At 43.5% G+C, this 21910-nt stretch overlaps 1 protein-coding gene across 2 annotated transcripts in view; it reads left to right on the plus strand.

Annotated features, from left to right (window-relative positions):
• Positions 1 to 21910, plus strand: part of LOC132819714 (protein kinase C epsilon type) — a 586475-nt gene that overhangs the window by 150021 nt on the left and 414544 nt on the right. The window lies entirely within an intron of this gene.

Raw genomic sequence — 21910 nt, forward strand, 5'->3', positions numbered from 1 at the left:
AGGGCCAGCATTTATAGCTCATCTCTTGTGACTATTTACTGAATTGTGATTGGGTATGATGTGGATGTTCCTAAAGTCTACCTGCACTACAGCTTTAGTTAAATTTACTGGGATTATCCTTTATGTGGGCATGTATATGATTTTTGAAAACTTGTATTAGCAATATTCTTGAAGTACCAGTGGACTTATATATACTTGCTTTCAATTCAGGAATATGTGCAGTGCTTTCTTTTTGTAATTAATTGCACCTAAATGTGGATGGATAAATATGAAATCTGCTACATTGTGGAGCAAGTTAAACTTGAAAGTCCTGTGGTCAATATTTCCTGGATTATAGTATACCAACTATGTGCCTTATCACTACGCTGACCCCCTTCAGAATTGCATTACTCTGAGAGAGGTTCTGTTGTAATCTAGGTGAAGCCACATGTATAAAAGTCATATCAATTTTGAGTTGCATATAATACACCAGTGTGTCTTGTTTGCACCTTACATTCCATTCACTTTCAAAATGAAGAAAAAAAAATCTGTATTTCTTTTGTGATTTCTTTTTTAGCCCTTAATGAGCCATCTGATATTGGCACCATTGTGGAACAGCTCTGCTTCAATAAGGAAATGGGATGTTTCACTGTCACTCTTGAACATATTATTTGCATTAACACTGGGAAACTGGCTCTGCTTCAGGGTTGGGATGTTTTTATCACATGCTGACTGGAGTGATATGAAGACTAGAAACATTTTTACAATGACTTAGAACAGGTGCTTTTAGATTAGACTCCCTACAGTGTGGAAACAGGCCCTTTGGCCAAACAAGTCCACACTGACGCTCTGAAGAGTAACCCATCCAGACACATTTCCTTACATTTACCCCTGATGAATGCACCTAACACTGGGCAATTTAGCATGGCCAGTTCACCTGACCTGCACATTTGATGTCTGGAAAGTAATAGAAAATTGGTCTAATAAAATGACCCCAAAGACTTGGTGACACTGTTTGGTCAGTGATTCAATGCAATGACAAAACTTATGTAAGGCAGAAATCAACTGGAGGCACAAACATTTTGAAATGTTTAATCAATCTCTCCTCTCCCATCCAACTTATCACCTCCTTTGTATGAACTATGGTAAGTTTGAACAGATCACTTGCAACGTGAGTTATTAATAGCTTGGCAGAGAGACCTTTATTTAAATAACCACACCCCCACCAGAAAGCTGGAGGTTAAAAAAGGAATAAATTGTGTGAGCTGGACTCCTATCTGCCCTTTATGCATTTTATTGCCATGCTTATGGTGTGTCATTATCCTGCTCTCCAGAAATGGAACAGTTCATTTGAAAGTGTAAGTTATGTTCCCATTCTGCTCGGAGCCTGATTTAAATCAAGTGCAGACCACTTGGGTTTTCCAGGTTTTCAGAAACCTTGCTACTAAAGAGTGGAGGGACAGCTTGATCCAGCAGGCACTTGTTTTTTTTCCCAGAAGGAGCACGAATGTAACCCCTGTTAAAACTCCTTATAAGCTAGTTCTTTCCCTGTGATCCACTAAGTCTTCCATCACACCAGTGATCTTTTCTTTATCTTCTTCACTGCCATACTCTGAGCTCCCTCCTTGATTTTTTCTTTTCCTGATTGCCAGAGTCCATTTCTGACCTGTCGCTGCCTGTGGCCTGAAGGCTTCACTGTTTGGCAGGTGGACAACCTCTCACTCTGGTTCAAAAACAGAAGTTGCTGAAGAAAGGTTTGACTGCATCTGTGAAGAGAAAGCAGGGACCAACCAGCAACTGGTCCATGTTTTCAGGCATCCTGGTTCAAATAGGCAAGAAAGTTGGGGATGAGCTGAAAATTAAATTACTTACATTGTGGAAACAGGCCCTTCGGCCTAACAAGTCCACACCGACCCGCCGAAGCGCAACCCACCCATACCCCTACATCTACCCCTGACCTAACACTACGGGCAATTTAGCATGGCCAATTCACCTGACTCGCACATCTTTGGAGTGTGGGAGGAAACCAGAGCATCCGGAGGAAACCCACGCAGACACGGGGAGAATGTGCAAACTCCACACAGTCAGTCGCCTGAGTCGGGAATTGAACCCGGGTCTCAGGCGCTGTGAGACAGCAGTGCTAACCACTGTGTCACCGTGCCGCCCACTAATGTGTTGCTGGAAAAGCGCAGCAGGTCAGGCAACATCCAAGGAACAGGAGAATCGACGTTTCGGGCATAAGCACTTCTCCTGAAGAAGGGCTTATGCCCGAAACGTCGATTCTCCTGTTCCTTGGATGCTGCCTGACCTGCTGCGCTTTTCCAGCAACACATTTTCAGCTCTGATCTCCAGCATCTGGAGTCCTCACTTTCTCCAAGAAAATTGGGGAATTCTGCGCATTAAAAAATGTTTAATTTTGGTGAAAACTCCAGGAACAGTGGGAATTGATTTCCAGTGCCACTCCAGTGGGGTGCAGCACTTTTCATCTGTAAATATCAAGTTATCTAATTAAACACTCCTGGTTTTAATATAGAACAATATCAAGTTTAAATGTAAGAATATGGTGTGCAGAGAGAGCAATGCAATTTGGGAATTATAATTGAGCCGACATACAATGTTATGACTGTTAGTCCAGCAGTGATCTTTGAAACATTTTGTCACAGAGATCTTTGTCAGATTAACATGTCCACATGGACTCTGTCGTGCATGTGAGCACCAGTTCAAACTAATTTATTTTTCCTGTGCTTTTCCTGGAAAGGATCCAAATGCTGCAATTTGCTCTAAACTAAGATGCATTTGTCAGAGATGCTCAAAACAAAATTGTAGGGTGATAAGACAGAAAATGCTTTTAAAATTGTCTTGTAAATTCAAAATATTGAAAAGGTTCTAAGAATGTTCCAAGATCCCTTCAGAAGATGTTTCCCATCTGAATACGATTTTCAGTCCTGTAACTACAGTAATTACAGTTGACACAAATTGCAAAGGCACTTGTTACAACTCTAAGACAACTTAATTAAATTGCTGTACTCATTTTGCAGAATGCATGACAAAGCATATGAAACTAAGCAGCAAAGAAATAGCAAGGATAAGGAGGTTTAAGCAAACAGGCTTGAGGCAGAATGTTTCATTTCTTGCTTTTCCTCGGCTACAGTCCTTTGAATTATTATGAATGGCAGGTTTGAAGCTCGAATCCCAGCCCATTACTTCTGATTAGGTGAGCATCTTTGTTTGCACACTTTATCTTTATCAACTTGCATTACTATTTTTAACAAACTATGCTTTTATATTCTTAGATCTCTTGGCTCTGCCGTTGCATTTAAGTTTTTATCTTCCAAAAGAAAAGGTGTTTTGCACTTGTCTTTTTTGCACTCCTCCGACTGGAATGAACTATCTTGTAAGTTAGTGAAGTTAATTTCTAACATAGCTCCCGGTTCTTCAAGCTGGTTATCATCTTCCGGACTTTTTTTTTAAACCTTCCACATTATTAACTATTGTTGACATTGAAGGGGCCGATTATATTTGACACAGACTGGTTAGCCCAAATGGCCTTTCTGTGTTACAGACTTTATATAATATATAACATGATGATGCACCTTGATTACAAGCAAGATATAAAGGGCAGTTTGATGTTCCTTAAAAGTAGATCCTAATGGTGGATACAATAGGTGGAATCTTATTAGATGGTGTTATCTGAGTGGCATGGATTATGGGAAGATGAGTGAAAGAATTGGGCAAAATGATTGGTGTGGCCCACCAACATCACAATCATCTCGCCACAACTTGTACACTTTTCGCAAGCCGCGTGGCAAGACACTTGCTGGGGAGTAGCAAGTTCCTCATTAACGCATATTATTCCTTCATGTATGTTTTATTCACAATCTGATTCACCATGGATTGCAATCTTACCAAACTCAACATACACACTAACCATCAAGAAAACCCCACATGAAAAGCAGAGAGCATTCTTAGCAGGTTCAATTTGCGGCTTACTCGAAAGACCTCCATGTTGGTCATCAAGTACCAGCATCTCGGGCAGACTCCATAGGCACCAGAACCCCATGCCCATGAACATTTGCATCTGACATGTGCCAGCATTGTGGCACATTTCCAGTTCACACATGTGACACCTCTGCAGTTCAGTGCTGCACGTGGGGCTGCACCAGCGTCCATCATTGTAATGCTGCAACAAGGACATTGCGCACTCAGGGACATGCACCCAGCATGTGGACTGGACCCAGGTGCACCTCCGAGCTCTTCATTCACTGTTGTTGTGCTGACTCACTGAGCCTAACTGGATGCTCACATCATCTTATGTGTTGCCTTTTTGTGCATTTGTCAGAGATGATCAGAAAAGAATGTCAGGTGATAAGACAGTACAGAGATACTCATGTTGCTGCTGTCCTCCCATGCCATTTGTGCAGACACAGTTGTCGACATGTTTTAGACCAGTCAAGGGGGACAGGCATTGCTTTGGGATGTAAAAGGTGGCCTCTGATACCAGGCCAGGTTAATCTCCCCTCAGACTGGTCAGAGTCAGTATGCTGTCCACGTAAGGGGTGAGGAACCGAATGTGTCTTGACTCTTTCTGCCTTTTTTGGGCTGTTTTGTTCCTGGAGTAGGAGAGAGGCAGTTATGAAGGGAAATGACAGTGGATGGCATAACTATTGCAGTTTGTGCAGGTGGGGAGGCTACCTGTGTGAGTGAGTAGGTAATGCAGATGGAGTGCAGTGTTAGTGATGTCACAGGTTGGAGTGAGTGCTGGTGAGTGGGTACGATACGCGAATTCGAGCATGAGCTTTATTGGGAGGCACATGCAGTAAAAGAGAGTCATAGAGATCAACAACACAGAAAAAGGCCCTTCAGCCCATCAATCCATGCTGGCCGAAAACAGTCCCTTTACGATTCTCATTCCATTTTCAGCACTTTGCCTGATGCCTTCTGTGCCTTGACATTGCAACTACATATGTAAATATTTCTTCAATGAAAGGAGGGTTTGTGCTTCTACTACCCTAACAGACAGTAAGTTCCAGATTCCCCCCACCCTCTGCGTGAAGACATTTCCCCATACATCTCCTCTAAACATTTGAAAGGATAGCATGAGTGTGAAGTATCAAATAGAAATGGTGAAATTGCTGCTGGAAAAGTGGAGAAAGACATTGATCTTTTTCCTACAGCACTGGGCATTTCTCCCAACGGCTGAGACTGTTGTAACATGGCTGTCAGCTGCCGACCAGGCTGGCATGGTTTGATGCCATAGCCTCCCTGCTAATCATGGGGCAGCAAGAAGACTGGCCTAATCACCACCCTGTTCAGCAGCAGCATGCCCACAAAGGGGATCGGCAGGTGAAGGGGAGGGTGGAGGGGGGGGGGGAAGGTGAGCACCCATTTCCTCCGTCTGCCATATCTGCGGCAAATATCAGGAACTATGTAGGGCAGGTCCAGACTGATAGTGCTTCTCCAAGCGCATGGTGATCGTTTAACTATGGTATCGGTGCCAGTATTAGTCGATGCTGATCTCTGGGGAATGGTGGTGAGAATGATGCATGGGTAAGATGGGGTGAATGTCGGTTGTGATACTCACCATGAGGACTGAGATGCCAATTAATGCACGGGTTTGGTAAGATACAGCAAGGAAGTATGCTCAGGTTTTGCTGTCAAGAATCACTTAGAGTCACAGAGTCATAGAGATGTACAGCACAGAAACAGACCCTTCGGTCCAACCCTTTCATGCCGTCCAGATATCCCAACCCAATCTAGTCCCTCCTGCCAGCACGCGGCCTGTATCCTTCCAAATTCTTCTTATTCATAAACCCATCCAAATGCCTTTTAAATGTTGAAATATGTCAGGTATAGACTGGATAGATCGAGTGAGTCCTTAGAAGAGTATAAAGGCAGTAGGAGTATACTTAAGAGGGAAATCAGGAGGGTGAAAAGGGAGATAGTTTTGGCAAATAGAATTAAGGAGAATCCAAAGGGTCTTTACAAATACATTAAAGACAAAAAGATAACTAGGTAGAGAATAGGGCCCCTCAAAGATCAGCAAGGCAGCCTTTGTGTGGAGCTGCAGAAAATGGGGCAGATAATAAACGAGTATTTTACATCAGTATCTACTGTGGAAAAGGACATGAAAGATATAGAATGTACGGAAATAGAAGGTGACATCTTGAAAGATGTCCATATTACAGAGGACGAAGTGCTGGATGTTGTGAAATGCATAAAAGTGGATAAATCCCCAGGACCTGATCAGGTGTACCCTAAAACACTGTTGGAAGCTAGGGAAGTGATTGCTGGGCCTCTTACTGAGATATTTGCATCATCGATAGTCACAGGTGAGGTGCCAGAAGACTGGAGGTTGACTAACGTGGTGCCACTGTTTACAAAGAGTGGTAAGAACAAGCCAGGGAATTGTAGACCAGTGAGCCTGACGTCGGTTGTGAGCAGATTGTTGGAGGGAATCCTGAGGGACAGGATATACATGTATTTGGAAAGGCAAGGACTGATGAGGGATAGTCAACATGGCTTTGTGCATGGGAAATCATGTCTCACAAACTTGATTGAATTTTTTGAAAAAGTAACACAGAGGATTGATGAGGGCAGAGCGGTAGGTGTGATCTAAATGGACTTCAGTAAGGTGTTCAACAAGGTTCCCCATGGGAGACTGGTTAGTCAGGTTAGATCTCGTGGAATATAGGGAAAACTAGCCATTTGGATACAGAACTGGCTCAAAGGTAGAAGACAGAGGGTGGTGGTGGAGGGTTGTTTTTCAGACTGGAGGCCTGTGACAAGTGGAGTGCCACAATGATCGGTGCTGGGTCCACTATGTTTTGTCATTTATATGAATTATTTGGATGTGAGCATAAGAGGTATAGTTAGTAAGTTTGCAGATGACACCAAAATTGGAGGTGTAGTGGACAGCGAAGAGGGTTACCTCAGATTACAACAGGATTCTTGTTCAGATGGGCCAATGGGCAGAGAAAATGGTAGTTGGAGTTTAACTCAGATAAATGTGAGGTGCTGCATTTTGGGAAAGCAAATCTTAACAGAACTTATACACTTAATGGTACGGTCCGAGGGAATGTTGCTGAACAGAGACTTGGAGTGCAGGTTGATAGTTCCTTGAAAGTGGAGTCGCAGGTAGATAGGATAGTGAAGAAGGCATTTGAAATGCTTTCCTTTATTGGTCAGAGTATTGAGTACAGGAGTTGGGAGGTCATGTTGCGGCTGTACAGGACATTGGTTAGGCCACTGTTGGAATATTGTGTACAATTCTGGTCTCCTTTCTATTGAAAAGATATAGTGAAACTTGAAAGGGTTCAGAAAGGATTCACAAGGATGTTGCCAGGTATGGAGGATTTGAGCTATAGGAAGAGGCTGAGCAGGCTGGTGCTGTTTTCCCTGGAGTGTCGGAGGCTGAGGGGTGACCTTATAGAGGTTTACAAAATCCTGTATAAATGAGGGACATGGATAGGATAAATAGACAAAGTCTTTTCACTGGGGTGGGAGAGTCCAGAACTAGAGGGCATAGGTTTAGGGTGAGAAGGGAAAGATATAAAAGAGACCTAAGGGATAACTTTTCACGCAGAGGGTGGTATGTGTATGGAATGAGCTGCCAGAGGAAGTGATACCAAACTCAGCGTGACTCATACTTACACAAAAAAGCACAGGATTCAGCCCAGCGTATATTGGTTTAGTGAAGCTTGCCTGACTTCAGTATATAAGTGCAGTATGATTTCTCCATAAAATATAAAGTTTTTGAGAACACTGGTCTAGGAAATATGTAATGCAAAGTGATGTTTAATGTTTAATCCATTTGTATCAAATTCTTAAATGTTTAAATAGAAGCTTAACACATTTATTTTAATGAATTAATTCTCCATTAACACAAAGAAATATCTGAAGATATTTAATATTTATTTGATAAGATCTCAGAGCATGAACGCAGGGTTTACATCTTCCTAACAGATCATCAGATCTGAATTATTCAAATATGCTTAACATGTTTCAGGTATGAGAAGTGCAAATATATGTCTGTATGTGTAAGTTTTAAGCTTCCCACATGAGAATCATCAATAGTTGGTTGCAGATGCAATTCAAAACTGTGGCATCAAAATAGAAAAATTCTCAGTTGTCTTCTTTGCCAATAAGATGGCCAAAAGGGACATACAAAGCTTCTCCTTTCCTGACAGAATGTACACTGAACACATATTGGCTTGTGGGTGGGTGGACTTCAGTATTAAATGCTACCATTTATTTCAGTATTAAATGCTACCATGTATTCTCAGAAAGCAAATGGGGAATTTAAATCACCCCAATGCTGGCAGTGGATTAGGAGGTGCTAGCAGGTGGGATGGGGTTGGGGCAGAGGTGCATTGAGAGTGATTGCACTGTCTCCAATGTTCTACCAGCAGCAAGGGAGCCACATGCCATATTGGGAGATCACTCAGTAAAGACAGTTGGTTTGTCCTGCCTGGGCAACCTGTGACCTACAGACAGCACTCCCTTGACAGCAAAGGCCAATTTTGCTGTAGAATCCCTCCCCTGGTCCTACCGTTCATAATTATCCCATCCAGCCTCTTTGCCAGGGCCTAGTTGATTGGCCTCAATGAGCTTGATCCACTCAGCTTCGTTCTGGTACCTGCTGCAGTACTCGCCATGACCATAACTTCTGATGGCACTGCTCAGACTGAGGAATAACCAACCTTTTGATTGACAGATGGTTCTTGGAGGTGGACTGAATGTCTTTAAAAGCACATAAGTCCTGACAGCAGCAGACAACTTATGCTGTCATTGCTTCTGAAAATGGCTATGGCAGAATTGGCACCAATTTCATCTTCTGGTGTGAGGCTTGAGTGCGACACAGGCATTAAGCGAGCTTAATGGTTGCTCTCTAGAATTATATATAAATATAAGTATATGATCAACCAAAGATATGGATTACGAGTGGGAGTAGGCCATTCAGCTCCTTCAGCCTGCTCCACCATTCATTTAGATCATGGCTGATTCATGGCCTAACTCCATAATGCCTGCCTTTGGCCCATATCCCTTGATAACCTTGCTTAATAAAAAAATCATCTATCGCAGATTTAAATTTAACAATTGAATTAGCATTGACTGCCAAATTGAGGAAGAGCATTCCGAACTTCCATTAGTCTATGCAAATACAAGTGCTTTCTGACATCTCTCCTGAAGGGCCTCGTTCTTAGATATGCCCCCAGTCCCTGAATCTTCAACTAGTGGAAATAGTTTATCTTTATCAACCACATCTTTCCTACCTCGATTAGATTACTCGTTAACCCAGCAAATTCGAGAAAGTAAATGTCTAATTTGTCTAATCCCTGAAGTCGTTATTATCGTTGTGAACCTGCGTTGAACTCCCTCCTGCGGAAAAGTCTCCTTTCTAAGGTACTGTGCTCAGATCTGCTAACAGTACTTTATGTGGTGTCTTACTAGGGATTTGTAGAACTGCAGCCTTATACTCCAGCCCTTTAAATATGAAGGCTCTCTTGACAATTTTCTGTACCTGGCCATGGCATTTTAAAGAGCTATGCATCGGAATCCTTAAATCTCATCGGACATCGACTGTATTTAACTCTGTGCCTTTTAAAGAAAGCCTAAATCTGTCTTTTTTGGTCCAAAATGGATGACTTCATCCTTGCTTATATTATAATCTATCTGCCACAGCTTTGCTCATTTATATAATCTATCTACTTCCTGTTGGAATTTTATGTTGTCATAAATACTATCTCTCAATGCTACACAACGTTATATCCAGGAGCAAATTTGGATATTTGACTTTTTACACCATAATCCAAGCCATTAATGCGTATTGTGAATAATTGAAGCCCCCGTACAGATCCCTGCAGGACACCAATAGTCAGGTCCTGTTCATTTGAGTACTTACCATTATTCCAACTCTCAACTTCCTGCCACTCAACTAATTTCCTGTCCATGTTAGTAATTTGCCCTCAAATCTGTGAGCATCCACCTTAGCTAACAGTCTCTTGTGTGAGACTTTCTCAGAAGCCTTCTGGACATTCATATAAACAATATCCATCAGCTTACCTCTGTCCACACCTTTGCCACCTCTTCAAAAAGCAGCGGAGTAATGACTCTCACTGATTAACTGAAGTTTTTCGAGGTGATCAGTAATTCTATCCTTGATTATAGACTCCATCAATTTCCCTCTCACAGCTGTTAAATTACCTAGCTTCCTTCTGTTAGCCTTCTTAAAGAGCAGCATTATATGAGCAAATTTCAGATCCAGAAGTACAACTCCTGAGTCCAGCAAACAGTAAGATTATGGATGGGGCAATGGCAAGGTGCTGTCCCACCTCCTTTAACACCTGTTGGTGGAAACCCGCAGGTCCTGAGGAGTTGTCACTCTTCAATTCCATTAATTTCCCCACTATTGATGATTTACTTCAGCTAATTTTCTTGAGACGCTGTCCCAAATTCTCTGTTAATTTCTCTGTGACTTCTAGCAAGCTATCCTCTTTTCCTGCTGTGAATACTGATCCAATAAAATTCATTCAGGATTTCTAACATTTCCCTATGGTCACTGACAATATCCCCACGCAGCCTCAGTGGACCAATGGTACTCTCAAGCAGCTGTTTTCCATTTAAATGACTGTAAAATCTCTTCTTATTGCCTTTTCTGTCCCTTGGAAGTTTTGTTTCATAATCCTTTTTAGTCTCTCTAAGTCAGTTTGTGGCTCTTCATTAATATTTGTATTCTGTGGGATTTGCACGGTTCTTTGTGTTTAGAGTCCCGTATAAATGAAGAATAACCTTCTTACCTTTTGATCAAATTTGCTTTACAATAAATTATGACATTATATTAATCCTACTAATTACTTGCTTTATCTGCATATTCACCTTTGTGCTTCATGCACACAGATCCCTACATCTCAGAGCTCTGTTACTTTTCACCATTTCGAAAATATTTTTGGTTTGCATCCTCGGTGACGAAATGGATAATTCCACATTTTTCCACATTATGGAGTCATACAGCATTGATTGGACATAATCCACTTAATATCATAAATGTGATATATATAATGTTATATACTCTTTGCTTTACCTTGGAAGTGGCAGCAGGAACAATTTAATCTTATGAGCATTAGAAAAAGGCAGTACTAAAGGAAGAGAATGGGGCCACACGATTAGATTTAAATTTTTTAATAAAGAGCCAGTACTGACACAATGGGTTGAAAGGCCTCCTTTGCTGCTGTAATGGTCACTTATGGTTGTAATAAATGGAATAAAATGCAACTAATTAAAATCTTTCTTACCACAGTTTATATTCAAACTTGAAGGACTTTCTCACACATAACTGAAGGATATGGGCCGGGTGCTGGCAGGTGGGACTAGATTGGGTTGGGATGTCTGGTCGGCTTGGACGGGTTGGACCGAAGGGTCTGTTGCCATGTTGTACATCTCTATGATGCTATGACAAAACTGTGAGAGAAAAAATACATCAAACTACTTAATGAAAGCACTGATTGATGGGTTGAGTAGAAGAGGGGTCTGTTATCTTGTTATTGTAAAATAACATATTCACATGGCTAATCCAAAAAAAAGAAATTTGTTGGCATATTAAACCAGAATCGATATATATGTGAGAACTATGGATTATGTTTGTGCTGTTGCTTTAGTATGTATACAAAAGAAACCTGATAGTATGACAGATGAGCACTTGTTCAAATTAATATATTTCTTTCACTGAGTATGTGATAATTTCAGCAAACAATGTGTTATACTATTTTTGGCATCTGCATTGTGCTATGTATTTTCAATAGCAGTTGAGTACTGAACAAGTACCTTGCTGAGATTTCTAAAAGTAAGCAAATTAAAGTCTGTCCAGTGGAAAGTTTATCTTGTAACTCTGGGGTCGCTCTCTATTGCTAGTTTATGACAATAGTACTCACTATTTCTGGTGAAAATGCAGATTCTACTGGAATGGATTCATTTCCGCTCCCCAACATATGCTTTAAAAGAATATCAAATTGAACTTACAAAGTTTCAATTTTAATATAATTCTGAAGCTCCATTGCATGTATCATTTCCACCTGCTCCTGTTTAGTTGCTCTGTATTTTGTTATGTCTTGAAGTAAGATGGAGACGCCGATTAAGTCATATGGTGAGCATCATGAACAGGTCCCTTAAATTTAGATCTGCAGTGAGGGATTTTCGAAGTGGTGAGGCTGTGGTGGTGATGAGTGTACTGCTGCTTACGTGCCCCTGCCATTCAGCAAGAAAAGTCAGTATCACACTGGCTGATGTTTTATGAGACTGTGCAGCATCTATTACTCACTGCAGGAGACTTTGAGGACGTCAGTGTTGGACATCAGCTCCTCAAAGAAGGAAGTCCTGCCCTTGAGAGCTGCTCGCCAGTCAGATTGGTCATAACTCAGCATTGCCATACTCAGTAGAGGACACTCCTGGAACTGCAAGTAGACCCAGTAAGAAGGCAGCCCATGGCATCTCGACCCAAGGAAGGCTGGGAGTTTGGTCAATGAAGGATTGGAGATTGGAGGCCAGGCAGTCAGGAACAAAGGATGCTGTTAACATCGTGGTAGCAATTTGCTCTAAAGATATCTCTGAATGATGCCTCCTCACTTCTGGTTTTGCAACAGTGTAGTTTAAAAATGGACTTCTGACTCCCACCTAACTGCCCACATCAACTTGGATTATGGTTGTATTATTATCAAGTTCAGTAGCCCTTCAAGGATTTTTTCAAGAAAAGCAGTGAGAAGGCTGCCTGACAGGACATTATAGAATCCAGGCCATTTCCCAACCAATTGGACAGTCTTTTATATTGACAAGTTTAAGGGAGCAAGACACGTAGGTACAGGAGTAGGCCATTTAGCTTCTCAAGCTATTCCGCCATTGAGTAAAATCATAGATGATTTATAAACAATAATAGACATTAGACAATAGATGCAGGCGTAGGCCATTCGGCCCTTCGAGCCAGCACCACCATTCATTATGATAATGGCTGATCATCCACAATCAGTATCCTGTTCCTGCCTTATCCCCATAACTCTTGATTCCATTATCTTTAAGAATTCTATCCAACTCTTTCCTGAAAGTATCCAGTGAATTGGCCTCCACTGCCTTCTGGGGCAGAGCATTCCGTATACCCACCAATCTTTGTGTGAAGAAGTTTCTCCCCATCTCTGTTCTAAATGGCCTAGCCCTTATTTTTAAACTCTGTCCTCTGGTTCTAGACTCAACCATCAGCGGAAACATGCTTCCTGCATCCAGAGTGTCCAATCCTTTAGTAATCTTATACGTCTCAATCAAATCAACTCTCATCATTCTAAACCCAAGTGTATACAAGCCCAGTCGCTCCGATCTTTCAACATATGATAGCCCCCCCATTCCAGGAATTGACCTCGTGAACCTATGCTGCACTCCCTCAATAGCCAGAATGTCCTTCCTCAAATTTGGAGACAAAAACTGCACACAATACTCCAGGTCCAGTCTCACCAGGGATTTGTACAGCTGCAGAAGGACCTCTTGGTTTCTATGCTCAATGCGTCTTGTTATGAAGGCCAGCACGCCATTAGCGTTCTTCACTGCCTGCTGTACCTGCATGCTTACCTCATTGACCGATGTACAAGAACACCTAGATCTCGTTGTACTGCCCCTTTGCCTAACTTGACTATATTTAGATAGTAATCTGCCTTCCTGTTCTTGCCACCAAAATGAATAACCACACATTTATCCACATTAAACTGCATCTGCCATGCATCTGTCCACTCACCTAGCCTGTCCAGGTCACCCTGTATTCTCATAACATCTTCCTCACATTTCACCCTGCCACCCAGCTTTGTGTCATCAGCAAATTTGCTAATATTACTTTTAATACCTTCATCTACATCATTAATGTATATTGTAAACAGCTGCGTTCCCAGCACTGAACCTTGTGGTACCCCACTGGTCACCGCCTGCCGTTTCGAAAGGGACCGGTGTATCACTACTTGTTGCTTCCTGTCAGCCAGCCAATTTTCAATCCAAGTCAGTATTTTGCCCCCATGTGCCTAATTTTGCTCACTAATCTCCCATGTGGGACTATATCAAAGACTTTCTGAAAGTCCAGGTACGCGACATCCACTGGCTTTCCCTTGTCCACCTTCATAGTTAGATCCTCAAAAAATTCCAGATGATTAGTCAAGCATGATTTCCCCTTCATAAATCCATGTGGAGTCTGACCTATCGAGTTACTGCTATCGAAATGAGTCGTAATTTCATCTTTTATAATTGACTCCAGCATCTTTCCCACCACTGACATCAGGCTAACCGGTCCCTGTTTTCTCTTTCCCTCCTTTCTTGAAAAGTGGGACAACATTAGCCACCCTCCAATCTGCAGGAACTGATCCTGAATGTATAGAACATTGGAAAATGATTAACAATGCATCCACGATTTCTAGACCCAGCTCCTTAAGTACTCTGAGATGCAGACCATCAGGTCCCGGGGACTTATCAGCCTTCAGACCTAACACCATTTCCTGCCTAATATAAATTCCCTTCAGTTCATCCATTGCCCTAGGTCCTTCAGCCACTATTACATCTGGGAGATTGCTTGTGTCTTCCCCAGTGAAGGCAGATCCAAAGTACCTGTTTAACTTTTCTGTCATTTCCTTGTTCCCCATAATAAATTCACCCGTTTCTGACTTCAAGGGCCCAAATTTAGTCTTAACCTTTTTTTTCCTTTTCACATACCTAAAAAAACTTTTACTATCCTCCTTTATAATTTTTGGCCAGTTTGCCTTTGCACTTCATTTTTTCTCTGCGTATTGCCTTTTTAGTTATCCTCTGTTGCTCTTTAAAAGTTTCCCAGTCCTCCAGCTTCCTGCTCATCTTTGCTATGTTATGCTTCTTCTCTTTTATCTTTATACAGTCCTTAACTTCCCTCGTCAGCCACAGCTGTCCCTGCCTCCCCTTAGGATCTTTCTTCCTCTTTGGAATGAACCGATCCTGCACCTTCTGCATTATATCCAGAAATACCTGCCATTGTTGTTCCATGCCATCCCTGCTAGGGTATTACACCATTGAACTTTGTGACCTAAAGTAATATACCCATCTTTACCTCATATCCCTGAAATCTATTAGTCTCAGATTTAAAGTCAGTAATCGATCTCACATAGTTGCCACTGTCAGAGGAGAGATCCAAACTGCTGCCACTCTACTACATATGTATCATTACCATTAGAGGTGACAGTGATGATTAATCAATCTCTTCCCTTCTCTTTTCACAATTGTGTGTCTGCATCTGTAGTGACAATACTTCATGCAGGAGATCCAAAGCTAATCATTAGCTTATATTGATGAGAAACAAATTGTATTTATGTGGCATCTTCCAATTCCCCAGGTTGGTTGTGAGCACTACAGAGCCAATGAATTGCTGTCGTATGAATGTGACAGCCAATTATCGGACAGCAAGCAAGCAAGTTAGATGAATGGTTAGCTCATCATCTTCTAATGTTGTTGGTAAGGTGTAACAGGAAGAGAAGGGATGGATTGCAGATTTAACCCTATGAATGGAACTCCTGAGAAGTAATTCTGTTTCTCAGCCTCATTTACTTTTGTTAGGGACGTGTTTGTTGCCCATTATCTACTCATCACTGATAGTAATGTTTTGGGTTAAGCTCTTTCCTGTTGCTTATTTGAATCAGTCTACCAATACTAAACTCTAACCTAGAAACACTGGTTAATACCTTGTTGGGATTATTAACCAACACAATATATTAATACATACAGTGCAGTGATTTTTAACTGGGAGCAGGTTTCAGAAAGACCTGAGAAAGGGACTAAAAATACACAAGGCGTGGAAGGAAAAAATGATTGGGATTTTCCTATCCCTTTTGGGGCACGGGTAATGTCAAGAAATATGAGAAGATAGAGTGCAAATGAAAGTCTCTGATTCTCAATATCGAAGAAAACTTTCTCAATTTTCCTTTCACGTCTTAAAACCTCGCCATTGACCAATGACTCCCTTATTTTCATACATTTGCATTTACATCTTAGCAAACCCTCAAATCTCCTCATTTCTACACAGCTTTCAATTTCCCATCTTCTTTGAAAAATCAAATCACACCAATTCCCAACATGGAGATCAAAGCAGGTAACTGGCAAGCTGCAAATCATCAAATGCTTATCTAGTACATGAAGAGAAAGTGAGGACTACAGATGCTGGAGATCAGAGTCAAGAGTGTGTTTCACCCCCACCTCCAGCTCCAGCCCCACCCCAGGTCCTAGCTCCCATCCCTGCCATATGTTCACCATTCCCCTAGACCTCTCCGTCTCTCAGTGTGGGTTTCCTCTGGGTGCTCAGGCTTCTTCCCACTGTCCAAGGATATGCTGGTCATGTGGATTGGCTATGCTAACTTGCCCATAGTGTTAGGTGCATTAGTTAGAGGGAAATGGGTCTGGGTGGGTTACTCTTTGGAGGGTCAGTATGGAGCTATTGGGCTGAAGGGCCTGTTTCCACACTGTAGGGAATCTAATCTAATCTAATCATAACACCCACCCACCTACCGAGGACCCCTTCTGCTGCCTCCAACACACCACATCCACCTGGATACCCTGTGCTGGCCTGTTACCTGCCTTTGAGCTCTTCATTTCAAACTGCCGCTGTGACATTGACCACCTCAACCTGTCCACCCCCCTCACCCACTCTAACCTCCTGCCCTCACAACACGCAGCCCTCCGTTCCAACCCCAACCTCACCATCAAGCCCGCGGATAAAGGGGGCACAATTGTAGTGTGGCACACTGATCTCTACACCACCGAAGCCAGGCACAATTCGCAGATACCTCTTCCTGCTGCCCCCTTGATCACGACTTCACCTCCCACCACCAAACCATCATCTCCCAGACCATCAACAACCTCATCATCTCTGGGGATCTCCCATCCACAGTCTCCAACCTCATTGTCCGTGAACCCCGCACTACCCAGTTCTACCACCTACTGAAGATTCACAAACCTGGCTGCCCCGGTCGACCCATTGTCTCAGCCTGCACCTGTCCCATTGAACTCATCTCTTCCTGCCTTGACACCGTCCTGTCCCCCTTAGTCCAGGAGCTCCCCACCTACGTTCGTGACACCACCCACGCCCTTCACCTCCTCCAAGATTTTCATTTCCCCAGTGCCCAATGCCTCATCTTCACCATGGACATCCAGTCCCTGTGCACATCGATCTGCCATGACGAAGGTCTTCAAGCCCTCCGTTTTGTCCTCTCACGCCGTCCCAACCAGTTCCCTTCCACCAACACCCTCAACCGCCTGGCTGAACTGGTCTTCACCGTCAACAACTTCTTCTTCCAATCCTCCCTCCAAACCAAAGGGGTAGCCTTGAGCACCCGCATGGGGCCCAGCTATGCCTTTCTGTTTGTCGGATATGTGGAACAGTCCACTTTCCATAGTTACACCAGCACCACCCACCACCTGTTCCTCTGCTACACCAATGACTGTATTGGCGCCACTTTGTGCTCCCACGAGGAGACTGAACAGTTCATTAACTTTACCAACTTCCACCCCAACCTCAAATTCACCTTGACCATCTCGGACACCTCTATCCCCTTCCTGGACCTCTCCATCACCATCTGTGGCGACCAACTAATCACAGACATATACTACAAGTCCACTGACAATTCCACCTCAGAAAGCCTCAGATGGCCACCTTCTTCCATGATTGCAACTTGGCTTCCCATGTGGTTGACGCTGACCTCCAGCATATCTCTTCCACGTTCTGGCCCCCCCACCCCTGTCCTCATCTTCCATGCTACCAACCTCCACATACAACGCATCATTCTCTGCCATTTCTGCCACTTCGAAGTGGGCCTCACCACCAGAGATATATTTCCCTCCCCAACTCTATCAGCATTCCGGAGAGACCATTCCCTCCATGACTTCCTCGTCAGGCCCACGCACCCTACCAGCGCACACTCCACTCCCCACACTTCCATCCAAGGCCCGAAGCGATCCTTCCACATACGTCAGAAATTTACTTGTACCTCTACCAATGTCACCTACTGCATCCGTTGCACCCGGTGTGGTCTCCTCTGCATCGTGGAGACAGGACGCCTTTTTGCGATCGTTTCAGAGAACATCTCTGGGGCACCCTCACCCACCAACCCCACCACTTGAATACTTCAACTCCCCCTCCCACACCATCAAGGATATGCAGGTCCTGGGCCTCCTCCACTTGACGCCTGGAGGAAGAACGCCTCATATTCTGCCATGCGACCACACAGAATAAATATGGATTTCAACAGCTTCCCAGTCCTAAGCCTCCAACTCGGCACCACCCTCCTGACCTGTCCATTGCTCCCCCCACCGACCTATCACCTTCTCCCTCACCTTGATCCACCTATCGCTTTCTCAGCTACTTTCCCCCTAACTCCACCCCCTTCCATTTATTTCTCAGCCCTGACCCACCAAGCCTCATTCCTGATGAGGGGCTTATGCCCGAAACATTGATTCTCCGGCTCCTGGGATGCTGCCTGACCTGCTGTACTTTCCCAGCAACACACTCTTGTCTAGACCAACTGTTCTTCTTCAGAACAATGCCCATGGTTGCTTTACGGTCACCATCCTCCCTTGGCCCTTCATTCATGCAAGTGAGTATTGGCAAACTACCGGCCTCACCCATGTCATCATGCCTGCTCCTGGGCCAACTCCCACACCATTTCAGTCTGTCAACACTTGGGAACTCGACGTCACATATGACTTTCTGCCAGGTCATTTTGCACACAGGGCCACATCTACACAGGATGCATCTTATGCCACTTAACATGCTTTCTTCGTGCTAACTCGCTGCTCTCCTTACTTGGACAGTACCAGCCCAATATTTCACATTGCTTTCTAAGAGCGTTCTCATTGTCTTCAGCACTAACTTACAGGCTGCCAGCCTCTGTGCCTTTCATTGCTTGTCATCGCAGTAGGAGAAGCAAGCAAGATGTGACAGTGGGAAACACTATTAAGCAAATCTATCCATCAGTCCTATTGATTCGTTTAGATTCCCTACAGTGTGGAAACAGGCCCTTCGGCCCAACCAGTCCATACTGACCCTCTGAAGAGTAACCCACTCAGACCCATTTCCATCTGACTAATGTAACTCACACTATGTACAATTTAGCATGACCAATTCACCTGCCCTGCACATCTTTGGACTGTGGGAGGAAACTGGAGCATCTGGAGGAAACCCACGCAGACACAGGGCGAATGTGCAAACTCCACACAGACAGTCGCCCGAATTGAACCTGGGACCCTGGTGCTGTGAGGCAGTGGTGCTAACCACTGAGCCACCGTGCCACCCTGTGCCAGCAGTTCACCCTGCAAATCCGGTGCAGCTAATTCAAGCATTTCTGAAATATTTTCAAAGTCTTTGCTTGAAAGTCAAAGGGGAGCAGTTCTTAATGTGGTGAAGGAGAACTTCAGTCAGTCAGGGGGTATTGCCACTGTCAATCAAGGGTCTCATCTGATTGCACACAGGGGTTGGCCCCAGTCAGTCAGGCTTTTGTTTGAGTTATAGTCCAGGGATCTGTACTCTTGCAGGCCAGGTATTGGGCCACAGCCAGTCCTGTAGGTCAAGTGCAAGCATGTTGGTCATGTGGGGTGTTGTTAAGGTATCAGGCCAGGGATTGGACCAGTTTTTCCTGCAATGAGACAAAGGGAGAAATTGAGAATGCTGCATGCGAATGGAAGAGCATTTAGTGGTGATGCAGGAGGAAGCGAGGTGGTTGGGTATCCCCGCTGAGTGAATAGGAAACATTGAGGGCAGAAGGGGGTTTATCGTTCGGGAGTATGAGAACCAGTGAACCGACGTGATGTATGCTGTGAGTTGTGGTCCTAAATCCTTGCTGGAATGGATGTGCAGTGGTAGAGTTAAAGAGAGTGAATGTGAGGTAGCAGGAAGAAAGTGCAGAACATTGAGGGTCAATGATCGTCTTTCTCAATTTCTGCTCCATAGAAGATCCCACAGCATAGCCAAGGGCTGAAATCTGTATCTAGGCTGGCTGGGTCTGGTAGAGTGGCCTACTACGAAAGTCAGGTGGAAAAAAGATCTTCCCTCACTCTCTCACCACGCTATCAACCAGCGTTTCCAGGTCCTTGTCTATGAAGCCTTTCCCTTGGGCCATATGTTCAGTAATAACGGTCAAATACTTCAGTGTGAAGGCTTGTTCTGGCCACTCTGAAGTGGTTTGTAAGTGCGCTTAGAGTATGAAGGAAGAGACCTCAATGTAGGAAGGTACTGGCAGTGATGAGCACTGCCACCTCGGCAGTCACATGACTTCCTGATGAAGAACCAAAGAGCTGGAACCCAGTGGCATGATTGCTGAGGTGCAGAGCGGAAGACTGCACTGTGTGTCACGGCTGAGCAGGTACCATGAATCTCACCCGACAAAACAAATCAGATAGTGGGATCACTCTGCCAAATGTATTCAGGAAATAAGGGGAGCAGACCATGTAATAATGGGAAATATATTGACCTGCATTATTGAATAAACTGAACATGTGCAACTGTTTAAAATATAGATTTATATGTGACCCTTGAATGTTATGGATAATTCGGAATCATTGTGGAGATATTATACATTTGCTTTGTGTATTAAAGATCTCATGCCTGTATAAACAAAATTACAAAAAGAACAATTTAGTGTGTAGGTTGCTTAGTGTCAGCTAATATTGCAATGATTGTCACATCATAACAGAGTGCAGTTTTGATTATGCTCCTTCCTCCTGTTTCAGCCTCCTGTTATTAAATTACAATTGTCAACTGCGTCTTTATTGGTAATTACCAGCAGCAAATTGCTGGCCTGCCTGCAATAGTTTACAGAGTCAGGCACAGTGAAGGTTCTAATCCTGCTGTTTGCTTTCATGATTTTTTATTGCCGTCTCTGGTTTTGGCTTTCATTTTAATATGCTTTTTCCCGAAGAGAGAGGAAAAGAGGATTTGTTCCTCTGTTTGTCTTCCGAAGCGGTACACCAGGCTCCCAGCTCCTTTCTCTGAATGCGTCATTGCAGGGTGTTTTCCTTTACATCTTGCATTTTCTTTTCCACGTGCAACCTCTGGTGAACCTGGTCAAAATCAGGATAGATTTACTGTATGCCTATGAATATATCAAATAAACATGAACAGCTAGGGAATATGAGTAAGATGCAATAAACACAGACAGTAAGGTAACAAGCATGTAAAAGGAGCCTTATGGAACTGTATGCATTGTAATGCACAACTTGTTATGTGTCAGTTCTGTGTTACTTTGTGCGAAGTAAAATGCCAATGAGGCTCAGCATTTTTTAGACAGCCAGATATTTTCTGTACTGCTGTGTCCACGATGCTCCCTTTAAACAGACTAATTAGATTGCCTTCTAGCTGTGTTTTTTTTTAAAACACCCTTGCAGCTGTAAGAGAACAAGTCTTAACCCAATTGACTGCCAGCAGTCCCTGCTGTAACACTGATCAGCTGATTTTTTAAAATTTGGGCTGTGGTGGAGGTAGTTATGTGAATTATGACTTTGTGATCGGAACTTCCAAAGAGGCTCTTTTGCCTGTACTGAGCTGTGCACTTGAAAGGAGACGCAGATTTATGAAGATGTGCCTTTTCTCCTTTCCCAGCCATGCTCAGAAGTTGGCCTTTTCATCTGAATTTCACAGCGCTGCTATAATCAGATTGAAATATTTCATAAGCAGCAGAAGGGCACTTGAAGTCACCTGCCCTCCATAGCTCCTATGATCTTGAATCCAATTTGCCTTTCCCAGAGCTGTGAGGTTTCATTGATGCAAGTCCATCATTGTGGTTAGCTCAGAGGAGGCCAGTTCTTAGCCCTGTATTTCTGAAAGTAAGTCACGCCGGTGGAGAGAACAGTAGGAGATTGGCTCCCATCATACAGTGGCTTAGTGGTGGGTGGTGTGGTGGCTCAG

The sequence above is a fragment of the Hemiscyllium ocellatum genome, chromosome 10, assembly GCF_020745735.1.
Source record: "Hemiscyllium ocellatum isolate sHemOce1 chromosome 10, sHemOce1.pat.X.cur, whole genome shotgun sequence".
Taxonomy (NCBI): domain Eukaryota; kingdom Metazoa; phylum Chordata; class Chondrichthyes; order Orectolobiformes; family Hemiscylliidae; genus Hemiscyllium; species Hemiscyllium ocellatum.